At 41.5% G+C, this 14746-nt stretch overlaps 1 long non-coding RNA gene across 1 annotated transcript; it reads left to right on the top strand.

Annotated features, from left to right (window-relative positions):
- The first annotated feature begins 13126 nt into the window (after positions 1-13126).
- On the top strand, positions 13127-14187 carry LOC126605356 (uncharacterized). Its single transcript, XR_007616924.1, has 3 exons — positions 13127-13426; positions 13510-13607; positions 13783-14187. It is a non-coding gene; the product is annotated as an uncharacterized LOC126605356 (long non-coding RNA).
- Positions 14188-14746: the final 559 nt, after the last annotated feature.

The following is a 14746-nucleotide window of genomic DNA, read 5'->3' as shown; positions in this document are numbered from 1 at the left end:
CAGGTTTGGAGAGCAAAGGGGCATATCTGTCCATTCATCAGCACATTCATTAGTCCATGTAATGTACTTTTTACTTCCCTTAAGTGCTTTGAAGAAAGGACCACATCTGTTTGTGGCCTTAGAGATGAACCTAGTTAAGGCTGCCACCTTGCCAGTAAGGCTCTGGATGTCTTTTAAAGTTACGGGTTCCTTCATATCGAGGATTACTTTGATCTTCTCGAGATTAGCCTTAATGCCTCGTTGGCTTATTATGAAGCCTAAGAATTTACCAGAGCCTACGTCGAAGGCACATTTGTTGGGGTTCAACCTTATTCGATACCTCTTCAGAATGGTGAAAGTTTCACATAGGTTGGTGATATGTTGGTCAGCATGTTTGCTTTTGACTAGCATATCATCAACGTAAACTTCCATGCTCTTCCCAATCTGTTCAACGAACATTGAATTGACCAGTCTCTGATAAGTCGCTCCTGCGTTCTTTAGGCCGAATGGCATGACTTTATAGCAATATAGTCTCATGTCAGTAGTGAAGGCTGTGTGTTCTTGGTTCAGAAGGTTCATGAGGATTTGGTTGTATCCTGAGTAAGCATCCATGAAGCTCAGGAGTTCACACCCTGCCGTAGAGTCTATAAGTCTGTCTATGAGAGGAAGAGGAAAGCTATCATTCGGGCATCCTTTGTTTAGGTCGGTGTAATCGACACACATTCTCCACAAGACCTTTTAGAGCAGGAGATTTTCCTTGGTCGGATTCTTCTTAACAAAGACAACATTTGCTACCCACATTGGATAATTGACTTCGCGGACGAAGCTTATGCCGTTAAGTTTTTCAACTTCTGCCTTCATTGCCTCGCACCGTTCAACGTCATAAGATCTTCACTTCTATCTCACTGGCTTAGTCTCGGGGTCAATACTTAAGCGATGACATATTATATCGGGAGAGATGTCAGCATGTCCTTGTATGACCAGGCGAAGACCTCAATGTTCTCTTACAAAAAAGAGATCAATGCCAACCGAATGGGTGGTGACAAGGTGGTACCAATCTTCACCATGCGATCCGGATAATCTTTTGAGATAGATACATTCTCAAACTCTTCAGCGGGTTGTGTTTGCTGGGTGAAATAGTCATCTCGAGGATTGTCGGGTTGACTGTTGCCACTGTGAAGATCCAAGTTGGCTTCATCTGGGCTGGTCTTTATGACTTGGTCATGTATAGAAAGGGTTTCCTTAGGCACATGCAGGTGCTGTTGCTTGACCGAAGTGTTATAACATGATCGTGCACTAAGTTAATCTCCTATGATGTAACCATTGCCATAGGGGGTTAGAAATTTCATCAACAACATATGTATGGATACTATGGCCTTGAGATCATTGATGCCTGTGCGTCCAAAGATGACATTGTATGCCATTGGGCAATCAACCACCAGGAAGTTAGTGGTAATGGTAGCTGTGTAAAAGCATGTACCAATGGTGAAAAGTAAGTGTATGCTTCCTAAAGGTTGCACGATATGACCGGAGAAGCTTATCAGAGGGGAAATCGAGCGGTCGAGCAAGTGTTCAGCTACATTAAGTGCCTTGAAAGCTTCAGCAAACATGATATTGACCGAAGCCCATGTGTCTACCAGGATTCGTCGTACTTTAAAGTTGGCTATGTGAGCTTCCACGATCAGTGAGTTGTTGTGAGGGTAGATGATACCTTTTTCTTCATCAGGGTAGAAACATATTGGATCCCAGTTAGGCTTTGATACTTACCTCCCCTGATGTCTTCCACGTGAAACACTTGGTGGCCAAACCTTAAAGCTCGTTCACTATTTTTCATGACCCTGTTGGAAGATTTAGATATGGGTGTGCCACCACTTATGGAATATATCACATTTACCTGGCGTTGGTTACGGTTACCCCTTGGAGGGTGAATGAGGAATTGATCAATTTTTCCTTCACGTGCCAAAGCTTCAATATGATCACGAATGGTGATACATTTCTCCCCGTCATGGCCGTTATGCTCGTGGTAGTAGCAAAACGTGCCCATGTTCTTCGTGGGCTTGTAATCCGGGTGCCTCGGCTTTGGCTGCGGTATCAAATGTGTTATGCTGGGGTAAATGGCCACGCATGTGGCGTTCAAAGGTGTGTATGCCTTATACCTCGGGGTAGGGGCTGTCTTGACACGTGTTTGACCCACTGTGTTGACTGCCTAAGGTCGAGGATTATCATGTCGATACCCTTGGTTATCGCGGTAATGTCTCTTACTCATTTTACTAAAATGAGACTGGTAAGGATGGAAATCTTTCTTTTTGCCCTAAGATTGATATGTATGTTAACTTGGCAAAGTATTAAGTAAGGCAAGGGGAGGCACTGCTGCCATTTGAAAGGTCAAGGTCTTCTCATTTGGTTGGATCTGGCTTCCACTCCCTACTTGCTGATAAGGGGTGGTTATGGGGGGTTTCCCTTGATATGTCCTTGCCTTGGCGGAGGCATGGTTGTAAGCATGTGCCATTGATAGGAGCATATTTATGCGACTTAGTTAACATGTTTTCTTGCATTTACTTAGTTAATTATTGCTTATAAGAGTGTTTTAAGCTATTTTCGTGTGTTTGTAGGTCCTAATAACAAAGTTGGAAAGAAAGTGCATTTTGGTGCAATTTGGAGCAATTTTGGGCCAAAATGGATTGCATGCATATGGAGCAAGTGGGATGGACGTTTTTGGTGTTTTAAAAAGGGTTTCAACACATGCAAAAATCTGAATAATGAAGTTGAAGTGTGGAAGTGTGCAGATACATACACTTAAGGAACAATTTGAAAGGAAAAGAAGTGAAAAATGCCATTTGTTGGATTGTTTTACAAGTTGTATTCACATTTTCAGCAACTACAAACATAATTGCAAGCTGAAATGATGCATAGCATGTGTGTAGAGGTGTAAAGTGGCCGAAAGTTGATGTTTGCAAGATGAAATAATGCACAACATGTGTGTGAAAGTTGTCTAACAGCTAGTACATGTGGAAAAGGGATGAAATACAAGGCAAATGCATCAGAAATTGAAGAATGAAGGTCATGGACAGCTACAAAGGAGTTGAATTAGCAAGAGAGGAATGATTGCCTTTTGTTAAAGGCAAGAAACAATGATAAAAGAGCATGTAAACTAGCTGTTTTTGCATCATTTTGGTCTTTGTTTGTATTGTTTATTGAAGCCACTTGAGTGATTCTTTGCTTTGGAGCTTATATAAATAGGGAGTGAAGGGAAGAACACTACACTACATCAAAGAAACACAATCAGCCACACCACCCATTCTCCATCCATTCTTTTAGCCAAACCCATCTACACATTCATACACTACATCAAAAACACATTTTCAGCCATCTTTCTCTCTTTTGCCACACCCCTCATCCATCCTAAACACCACCATACCATCTCCCATCCATTCCTCCATACAAATACCATCCAAACCTGTCCCCAAAACATTGTGCCGCAGCAAAGAGGAATGAGGAGAAGCCTTGGACGTGCATGCCATTCAAGTTAGGATTGCTGGAACGTTTTAGGTGTTTTCTTTCCCTTGTTTTCAATGTTTAAATTCAATACTCTTTGTTTTGTAAGTATGAGGAACTAAACCCCCCTTTGGCTAGGGGGAATTCAAAACCATGTTTATGCTTGCAATATGATTTGATTACTTCTAATTGCGTTTCATAAGTTGTGCATTCAATTTACTTATCCGTTCGTATAAAAACTGATTTGCGTATGTTGGTTGAGAGTGCACGCTTAATTTTCATGCATGAATTTGATGCTAGAATATAAGGGAGTTTCACCTAATCGTTATGAACTTATATTCGCAAGTAGTGAAGGTTGCTAGTCACAATCGCGTTAAGTAAATTCTTGGCATAAGTTTCATGCAATTCATAGTAATGAGTGCCTTGTCAATGCTTATGTTTTTCATAGAACTTAATGATTCTTGCTTGTATCTCTATTATGCAATTCATGTAGGGAACTTGTAGGGAATGTTTTGGGTTGTCGTATGCAATCATCCAACTCAATAACTTGTGGAAAAACTTAGGGTTAATTAGTGCAATTCATGGTTAATCTGGGGCGTTGAGTATTCATAGTTTATCGAAAAGCAATTGGAGATCATTTTGTATGCAAGTGTGACATGTGTGGAGAACAACCTCCTAGCTAGCCTTCCATCCATAAGTTTTATTCAAATTCGTTCTGCAATCTGTTTTAATTACAAAGTTTTGTCTTGTTTTCAATTTCGTCAAAACCAAATCCCCCTTTATTTTAAAGTGTTAGATTAGTTAGAAATCCATTTAGTTTGTGTTTTTAAGTGTTTTGATTCAAGTTGTAACCCAATTTCGTCCAAATTTGTGTTTGTGTTCAAAACTGCCCAGAAAGTGTTTTTAAGGCAGTTTTGAGTGTTTGTTTGCTGTTTTGAGTCTTTTGGTTTGTTTCAGTGTTTCAAACTTTAGTTTTACATTCTTTGAGTCTAGTTTAGTGTTTTAAACTTTGTTTTTACGTTTCTAAGTCAGTTTTCAAGTGTTTAGCAATCCCTCCTAATCCCCGGTCCAGAACGATCCCTACTTACATACTTTACTACATTTGATAAAAAGAGGGTTTAATTTGTGTGCTTATATATTTCGCATCAGCCATCACCTCAGAGTAAGTCTTCCAAGTGTTAGCATTGATCATGTACTTGAAGAAACAATCACGTAGTCCTGCCATGAAGGCCTTGAAGGCGGTCTTGTCATCTGCATCAGCGCAGCGAGAATACTCATGGCTGAAACGACTAGCATACTTTCGTAGTGACTCGTCCGACTTCTGACGAATAGTGTACAAGTCATCTGCAGAACGCAAGCGATCGGTCTGGAAGATGTGTTAAGAGACAAACAGTTTCCTCAATTCCTCAAATGAGTCTACTGTCTCAGGTGGAAGATGGCAATACCAGTTTAGAGCTCCGCTAGAGAGGGTGGAGGGGAAGAGAAGACATCGTTCTTCGTCGGTGTGCATCTGATATGCCATGGTGGACTCAAAGAGGTTAAGGTGTTCAATTGGGTCCTCCCTTCCAGTATAGAGTTGTAAACCAAGCTTTTGTTTTGTCTTCGCTTGAAGGGGGTGTCAAGGATCCTCCTTATGAGAGGGCCAGGCCTGGGTTGGTTCCAGTCAGGTATCTTGGCCTGACGTTCGGCCTTCAACTGGTTTACTTCCTTAATGAGCTGTAGGACAAGGGGGTCTTAAGTGGAGTCATGTACCACTGGGATTTTCTTTCGTAAGTCTTCATCGCCTCTTGGAAGTAGAAAAGTTTGAGCAAGGGCGTGTGATTTTTCCTTGGATTCGCCGTACTGACTTCTAGGGCGAGTCTGTCGGAATACCTCAGAGTCCCCTATACCTTCATGTTCCTCTAGGACATGTCGTTCCTTCCCTAGATTGGCAGCTAGCCTGGGTCGTGGGAGGGGACCGAGTCTTTCAGAAACCTTTGGGTCATTGATCTTTGAGCATATGTAGAGGGGATTCTCTCAACGTTGCTTTAGGAAGTCTCGGCAGTCACGATAAACGACTTTCGATCATTCCAACCCTTCTGCAATGAGGTGTCTTCCTCCACTTCTCCTGTTTCGGGTCGAAGCAGCTGGGTTGAGAGAAGTCTCTTGTTGATCAATGTTTTGATGATTAGCTCGCTCCTCATCAGGGATACCCATGTCGAAGGAATGTGACCCTCCGTGTTGGGGGGCACCCAAATGATGGTTGATGTCCACATGGGCAACAAGTTCGCGTGTTTGAGTACGCATAGTTTCGTGGAACGTCTCAAAGAGCTTCTCATACTGCTTCTAGAAGACCTCATTCTTCATTGCTATCTTTTTGTTTTGAGCTTCTAGCTCATCGACTTTAGCTTGAAGAGCAACCCTATTTCCTTCATTCTTTCGTTTCTTCGCACTAGGTGCAAGAAGGGTGTCATTTTGTGTGATGTGGCTTCCTTCGCTCCCCATGTTGGAGAGGGATGCCTGGTCAAAAGAGAGTGTACGAATGGTGGAAACTAGCTTGACAAAGCTGAAGAGAGTGGGAATAAGTGTCGTTCCCACAGACGGCGCCAAATGTTGATGCACAAAATCAGTGGGGATATTGGTATAACAAAAAGTGTTAAGTTTGTGACCTTCGCTAGATTGCTCCGGTCACTAGTGTGGATAAGTATGTAAATGGATAGGGACAGGGAAGCAAACACAAGATGTACGTGGTTCACCTAAATTGGCTACGTCCACGGAGTAGAGAAGTTATCATTAATTGTGAAGGGTTTACACAAGTACATAGGTTCAATCTCTCATTTAGTGAGTACTAGTGAATGATTTAGTACAAATAACATTAGGAAATATTGTGAGAGAATGATCTCTATTTATAGAAGAAAGTTTCTAGTTTCATTCTGACATTGACATGTGTCGTGTTGTGATTGGCTTCTGATGTTGACACGTGTCGCGCTATGATTGGCTTCTGATGTCGACACGTGTCGCACTGTGATTGGCCTCCTGGTTGTAGGGAAACTCTTCTGGGTCCTTGACGGTATAACGTTGAGCGGTGCTCAGTAGTTTCAGGATTTGTCAAGTATGGTACAAACAAAAGTTATATAAGAATTAGTGAAATGACGGAATTTATGAAATATGCTACATCCTACGGGATGCACATGTATGCTTATAATCTTTGATGCCATAATTATACCTGCGGCTATGAATGTTAGTATGTTGATTAGAACTATCAAATCATTGTGGTATGAATATATTGTGTTATCTGCTTATCGTTTGTTGCACCCGGTGTTAGTGCTCACCCAGGGTTAGGGCCAGTCTTTCACGTGTATGTTCACATCTTCACCGCATGCTCACCTTGGATCCAAGTATGTGCCAGTCCTGTGATACAGGTTGCAATAGGCAACTCCGACTCGTATGTGATCGCGAATAACGCCAATCTTCACATAATTGTAGCACTAGAGCGTATATTGTTGCATCTCACATCACCTAGGGGAGTGGATCCTGTAAGTCTTATATGTATATTCCCATCTCTACCTAGCACGAAGCATTTTTGGAGCTCACTAGCTTCGGGTTCCATCGGAACTCCGAAGTTAAGCGAGTTCGCTCGAGAGCAATCCCATTATGGGTGACCCACTGGGAAGTTCTTGTGTGAGTTCCCAAAAACAAAACCGTGAGGGCGTGGTCAAGGCCCAAAGCGAACAATATTGTGCTACGGTGGAGTCGAGCCCAGGACGTGGTAGGGGCCTTGGTTGGGATGTGACAATTTGGTATCAGAGCCAATCCATGGTAGGAAGTGTGCCGACGAAGATGTCGGACCCCTAAGAGGGGTGGATTGTTACATCCCACATCGCCTATGGGAGTGGATCCTGTAAGCCTTATATGTATATTCCCATCTCTACCTAGCACGAGGCCTTTTGGGAGCTCACTGGTTTTGGGTTCCATCGGAACTTTGAAATTAAGCGAGTTCGCACGAGAGCAATCCCATGATGGGTGACCCACTAGGACGTTCTCGTGTGAGTTCTCAGAAACAAAATCGTGAGGGCGTGGTCGGGGCCCAAAGCGGATAATATCGTGTTATGGTGGAGTCGAGCCCAGGACGTGGTAGGGGCCCAGGCCGGAATGTGACATATATTATGATTACACCCAGTCAGGTTCATGTCAGAATACCTTTGCATGAATTCGTGTGTCAGCATGTGTCGATGAGCACCAGTTATGATATGTTGCTTATGTGAGATTTTGTGATTATGGATGTCATGCCCTTATTTACGAGATATTGTGCTGTAATGAATTCTTGAGATTTTGCAGGCTACGGTAAGTATTTTCTTACTATACGTAGTATGTATATTTAAGAAATTATAATGGTTTTACAGCAAGGGGTTACTATGTTTTCGAAAAGGTTTTTACAAAGATTTGTTTCTAGGCCCACTCACCCTTGTTTTTTGCCCCTCCAGGTTTTAGTAGCTGAGCTTTTGTGTTGACGAGGATTCTTGACAAATCTTGGTATTAGGATTACCTACATGGGTGCGATTCTCATCCTACCTTACTGTACTTTACTTATGCTCTGACATCACGTGTAAAATATGTTCATTCCCGCTCATAAGCACTCTTAAAATTAGGCAATTTTAGGTTTAAATTTATACACATTTTTCACATCACTACACTTTATGGCTTCGTCACCTTCCAGATGTCGGCCAACATAGCTCGATTCAGAGTCCAAGTGGGCATTTCGGGTCGGGGTGTGTCAATATACCCATTTTTTAAATAATAAACCTATTCACTTTTTTAAAACTATAATGTACCGATATTTTATACTAGAAATATAACCTTTTTTAAAAATAAAAAATAAAAATCTACAAGTGGTCATTTATCACAGTGGTGGAAAGATGTTGAGTCATTGCATGACGACGTAGGTTCGAACCCTATCAGTAGCTAACCTAACATTTAATCTAACAAAATATACCGTTTGACAAAAAAAAAAAAAATCAGATTTCATACAATTTGAATATGAGAAAAATTGAAAAAACATTATATGGTATAAACTTTGCATGATTATAGGAAAAGATTATTAATTTTATGATTATAGGAAAGGATTATTAATTTCTTAATTAATATTGAAATTGAACATTTTGTCCTTCAATCAAATATTCAAATTAATAAAGTTTCAGTCTAAACTTTTTGGTCAACTAGAGACTAGAATCAAAGTTTACCTGAATTATATTTTGAGAATTTGAGAATCTGAGGTGGGTGTAACTGTTGTAATACCTATTCAATCACAATTATTTAACCAAAACCAAATAATTGGTTGTACAAATTTTTTGTCAAGTTGGTTGTACATTGTATTTAGAAAGACCTACCAACAAGAAAGACCTAAATTATTCTCTTTCATAACTTCATACCAAAATACAATCTAATTTTCACATATTCTTGACAACCATATCATATAATGTGAGTTTTACTTGGTCACACCTCGTGCAAATTTTGGAAAATTAAATTTTGTCTTTTTGTTTTAATAGTTTTATAGGTGGACATAAATATTTTTTTAAATATAAATTTAGGAATTGGCTACAATTTTTACATGTATTTAATACAATCACCGTTTGATGGTCAGAAATATTTACATGTGTTGATGCACAAAATCAGCGAAGACTTTGGTACAACAGAAAGTGTCAGGTTTTGTGACCTTCGCTTGGTTGCTTGGTTGCTTCAGTCACTAGTGAGGATAAGTACGTAAATGAATAGAGACAGAGAAGCAAACACAGGATGTACGTGGTTCACCCAGATTGGCTACGTCCACGGAGTAGAGGAGTTCTTATTAGTAGTGAAGGGCTTACACAAGTACAAAGGATCAAGCTCTCAATTTAGTGAGTTCTTGTGAATGATTTAACACAAAATGGCATTAGGCAATATTGTGGGGGAATGACCCCTATTTATAGAAAAACTTGTAGCTTTGTCACATTGACATGTGTCATGTTATGATTGGTTCTTGATGTTGACACGTGCTGCGCTCTGATTGGCTTCTAATCTTGACACGTGTCGAGTAGTGATTGGCCTCCTGGTCGGAGGGGAACTCTTCTGGGTCCTTGACAGTATAGCGTTGGCCGGTGCTCGGTAGTTTCGGGATTGGTCAAGTATGGTACAAACAGTGCTCCCCTAAGTTCCCGAGTGAGGGAAACTCCTCGGTTGGGGACTTGCAAGATCCAATCCCTTGAGTAATCACGAAACTTCTAAGTACCGAAGTGTGGTCTGATCTTCATCTGCCCTTCTCTGGAAGTATTTTTCCTCCATCCGGGAATGGTGTATTTAGCTGATGTTGACGCACAAGGTAATGTATCAATTTCACTTGAAGCTTAGTTGTAGTTTCGGGCTTAGTCAAGTGTGATACAAACCCTATAGTAGGAGTCCCCCAAGTCGCCGAGCTAGGAGATCTGCCGAAAGAGGTGACAGACAAGGTAAGCAGTCAAACTTCCAAGTAAGCAACCCAGGATCAGAGGTTTGACTTCGGCTTCCGGTTGATTGTTCTCATTCTCCTTGTCTCTCATTCAACTGCCAGGATAAGGAGAAGCAAATGGATAAGAGATGATATGAGATACTTTTGCTTTTGAAGAAGTAACTTTCCACAGGCTTATTCTTGAACTGTGCTGGAGGGTTTTCTGGTGCCCTTCAGAGTATAAGGCCGACTCAAAAATTTGAGGGTCAAAACAAGTCCATCAAATCTAGAGTATGTTCGACCTTGATGATATGGGATACTTTTGCTGTTGACGGAATAATGAATGTGGTATGGAAATGTGTCGTGCTGTAGTGATCTGTTTCAGCTCACCGTTGAACCTTCTGCTTCAATCTTTTGCATGGCAGAAGTGGTGTGCAACCTTTGCATTTAAATGGTCCTTCAGAACATTCCTTCATAGTGACTCATCCACGCTTGGCAGCTTCAGTGTAAAGAGCCAATATCTGATCAACTGTCATGAGGTATTTGCCGGTGGAATTCGTGACCTTGACAGCAGTTGAGGATGAGTACTCGAGAGCAATGCTAAGTAAGCAACCAGGCAAAGGCTCCAGGCAGTCAGTTCCAAATTGGAGGTTTGATTTCAGGTTCCGACTGACTGCTCTCTTTCTCCTTGTCCTGCAGGTGTGGACAAGGACAAAGACAAAGATAGGGAGAAAGCATGATATGGGATACTCTTGCTTTCGACCCTGATGATATGAGATACTCTTGTTCTTGGTGTGGCTTATTTGCTGAGATATTATCGGGGGGAAATAAAGCTGAGTATTTCGAGAGGTTATGTTGAGGGTGCCTTTTCGAATGCGAGAAAGGGTTGAGCATTTTTGCAGGTTTGCCTGTCCGTTGAGGAGGGAGGTCAATGTATATAGGGATTTCCCAATAACAAGTAGTAATGCTATTCCTTTACCCTTCTTGGTCACAGCAATGTAGTGGGAGCTGCCAGCTTCACGTGTTTTAATTTTGTCAGAGCACTTTGAAAAAGTGGTATGTGGTATCTGGAAAGCTGATGTTACGTGTGAAGATTACAGACAAGCTTTATCTAAGGAAATCTGGCTCTCGAAGTTCTGAGAGTTGTGCCTCTTCGGTTTTCGAACAAGCAATCCCGTCGAGGATCTGACTCTCGAGATTCGGAAAGCGGTGCTACTCCGGTTTTTTAGAAAGTAATTATGTTGGGAGTCTTTTCTCGAATGTGAGTAAAGGTTGGACGTTCTTGCCAACCTGTCTTGCCGCAAAACCCGGAGGTCGACACACATAGGGACTTTCCAGTTGTCAAGCAGTGGTGCTGTTCCTTTACCCTTATGGGTAATAGTAGGGTAGCTGGAACTTCGAAATTCTCGTGCCTAAACTTTGTCAGAGATCTTTGACAAAGTTATATGTGGTACCCTGAGGAGTTGATGGTGCATATGGAGAGCGGTGATTGAACAGTAAGATTCACGTGCTTTCTACTTCACCAGAAATCTTCGACAGATTGCCCGTAATTTCCGCAAAGCTGAGTGTGCATGTGACAGGTGCTGACGAGGCTGAAAAAGCAGGTGCTTCTTCGATTTCTGAGATCGGCCCTCGTGGTCTCTGAGCAGCCCAGCTTTTGAGAAAGCAAACGCCTCTTCGATTTCTGAGATCGGCCCTCGTGGTCTCTGAGCAGCCCATCTTTTGAGAAAGCAAACGCCTCTTCGATTTCTGAGATCGGCCCTCGTGGTCTCTGAGCAGCCCAGCTTTTGAGAAAGCAAACGCCTCTTCGATTTCTGAAGCTCCGTCGAGTGCAGATTTTTATAGAGGCTGGCATTAAGTTCCACAGCACACTTGAATCTCTACCAGTAGAAGCTCATTTCTTGCACTTCTAAGATCTTGATTTGTCTGACCTCTTCCTTCTTCAACACATTTGAAAATGTCTGGACCCTCCGACCGTCGTTTTGACTTGAACCTTGGAGAAGAGACAGCCACGCCTTCTCCAGACAACATATGGCGCCCATCCTTCATATCCCCTACTGGTCCTCTTACCGTTGGGGATTCTGTGATGAAGAATGATATGACCGCTGCAGTGGTGGCCAGGAACCTTCTCACTCCCAAAGATAATAGACTACTTTCCAAACGGTCTGATGAGTTGGCTGTTAAGGACTCTCTGGCTCTTAGTGTTCAGTGTGCAGGTTCTGTGTCTAATATGGCCCAACGCCTATTTGCTAGAACCCGCCAAGTTGAATCATTGGCTGCTGAAGTGATGAGTCTCAAACAGGAGATTAGAGGGCTCAAGCATGAGAATAAGCAGTTGCACCGGCTCGCCCATGACTATGCTACAAACATGAAGAGGAAGCTTGACCAGATGAAGGAATCTGATGGTAAGGTTTTACTTGATCATCAGCGGTTTGTGGGTTTGTTCCAAAGGCATTTATTGCCTTCGTCCTCTAGGGTTGTACCTGGTAATGAAGCTTCAAATGATGAACCTCCAATGCCTCCTCCTTCTGGGGTTTTGTCAAGTACTGAGGCTCCGGATAACCACCCTCCGGTGCTTTCTCTTTCTGGGGCTCTACCGACTGCTGAGACTTCCCCTAAGCAACCTTTGTGAAGGCTCCCTTTTGTTTGTTTATTTTGACTCATGTATATGTACATATTTGTGGCTTATCGAAAATATTAATAAATAAGCTTTGCTTCATTTCAACATATTGTGTTAAATACACCAAAGCCTTCTTCATAAAGTTCTTTCAATTTTTGCTTTTGTTGAAACCTGTATTGTTGAAGCTTTGTGAGTGAAGCATGTAGTTTGAGGTAGTGTTCCCTTAATTTCCCGAGTGAGGAAAACTTCTCGGTTGGAGACTTGAAAAATCCAAGTCACTGAGTGGTTGTGAGACTGCCGAGTATCAAGGTGCAGTAGCATATGGTGGGAGTCCCCCAAGTCTTCAGGCGAAGAGAGTTGCCGAATGAGGTGTCTCGCGTGTTACTAATTTGTCAAAGTAACGAATTCTTGTTTCGATGTCACACATTCGTATATGCTTTATCTAAAAATATTTCCAACTTTTGTGTGTTTGATGTTGCATGCTATTGACTAGACAAGATCAAGTGCAATTAGTAGCTTTTCTCTCTTTTTCATCTTTTCTTTGGTGGAATTGCTTTTCGTTTCCACTAATTAGCCTGAGTGGATGCAAGATAACACCTTTCTCTATAGCTCAGATTGCAAAGTCGTCTTCATGAAAGTTTTTCCTTATCTTGTGAACTACAACATATCCAAATTTGAGATCCATCGGAGTAGTACAACTTCAGAAATTCAAGTATGATGAGTAACTGTTCATCAATGTTCTGTTAATCCGTCAGACTTGTTGTGAGCTTCGAAACTCCATTTTCTCTTGTTCAGATCAATATACTTTCTTCATCGAAGTTGTTCCCTAACTTGTGAACTACAACATATCCAAATTTGAGGTCCCTCGGAGCAGTATAACTCCAGAAATCCAGGTATGATGAGTGACTGTTTATCATTTGTCTGTCAACCCGTCAGATTTGTTGTGAGCTTTGAAAATCTATTTTCTCTTGCTCAGATCAGCATGCTTTCTTCATTGAAGTTGTTCCTCAGCTTGTGAACTACAACATATCCAAATTTGAGATCCCTCGGAGCAGTATAACTCCAGAAATCCAGGTATGATGAATGACTGGTTATTATTTTTCTGTCAACCCGTCAGATTTGTTGTGAGCTTCGAAACTCCATTTTCTCTTGTTCAGATCGGTATGCTTTCTTCATTGAAGTTGTTCCTCATCGACTCTTTCATAACATATCAAAAATTCAGGATGAACTAACGGTTAAATATTTCCAGATCTTCGAAACATCACAACAGCTTCGAAATCTGCAAGAAGCCGACTATCATGTTTGGAGCTTCAACACTTTAATTTCCGTCGCTCAAACAGAAATGGTTCCTTCTTGAAAGTTGTTCATATGCTCAAGAACTATAGGGTGTCCAAAATTCAGCTCCATTGGAGAAGAGCAGAGGTTGCAGAAATTTGATAGATGAAAGGAGGCGGAAGAGGGAGAGAGAGAAAAAGTCTCTTGGGTTGGATTTCTATTTTGGGGCAGATTCCAATTTTTGTAGCACCTTCATTATTGATGAATTGCTTGTACTTTTGTCCATTATGAAACTTGGGACTTTGGCTTGTTGTTGGATCTATTATAATATGTTTGGGAACATATATAAGTGAATAAATAAGAAGGAAAATTTTGGGCCCTTGTGGGTGTAAAACAAAAAATGTTTTTGTTTACCCAAGTGTTTTTGTACAAGTTCAAGGGCATCTTGGGTTTTGTGAACAAAATTTGTTTATTTGGAGCAAGGTTTTGTGTTGAAGCTTTGTAGGTGAAGCTTTGGTGTTGAAGCTTTCTAGGTGAAGCTTTGATGGTGAAGCTTTGTAGATGAAGCTTTGTAGATGAAGCTTTCTAAGTGAAGCTTTGATGGTGAAGCTTTGTAGATGAAGCTTTCTAGGTGAAGCTTTGATGGTGAAGCTTTGATGGTGAAAGTATGTAGAGGGAGCTTTCTAGGTGAAGATTTTTTAGGTGAAGCTTTGTAGGTGAAGCTTTTTTAAGTGAAGCTTTTCGGGTGAAGTTTTTTTTTTTGGTGAAGCTTTGTGGGTGAAGCTTTTTAGGTGAAGCTTTGTGGGTGAAGCTTTGGAGGTGAAGCTTTTCGGGTGAAGCTTGTTGGGTGAAGCTTTTTAGGTGAAGCTTTGTGGGTGAAGCTTTTTAGGTGAAGCTTTGTGGGTGAAGCTTTGGAGGTGAAGCTTTTCGGATGAAGC

This window comes from Malus sylvestris, chromosome 15, assembly GCF_916048215.2.
Source record: "Malus sylvestris chromosome 15, drMalSylv7.2, whole genome shotgun sequence".
Taxonomy (NCBI): domain Eukaryota; kingdom Viridiplantae; phylum Streptophyta; class Magnoliopsida; order Rosales; family Rosaceae; genus Malus; species Malus sylvestris.
Note: the sequence above shows the minus strand (reverse complement) of the source record. Positions and strands in the feature narration are given on the sequence as shown.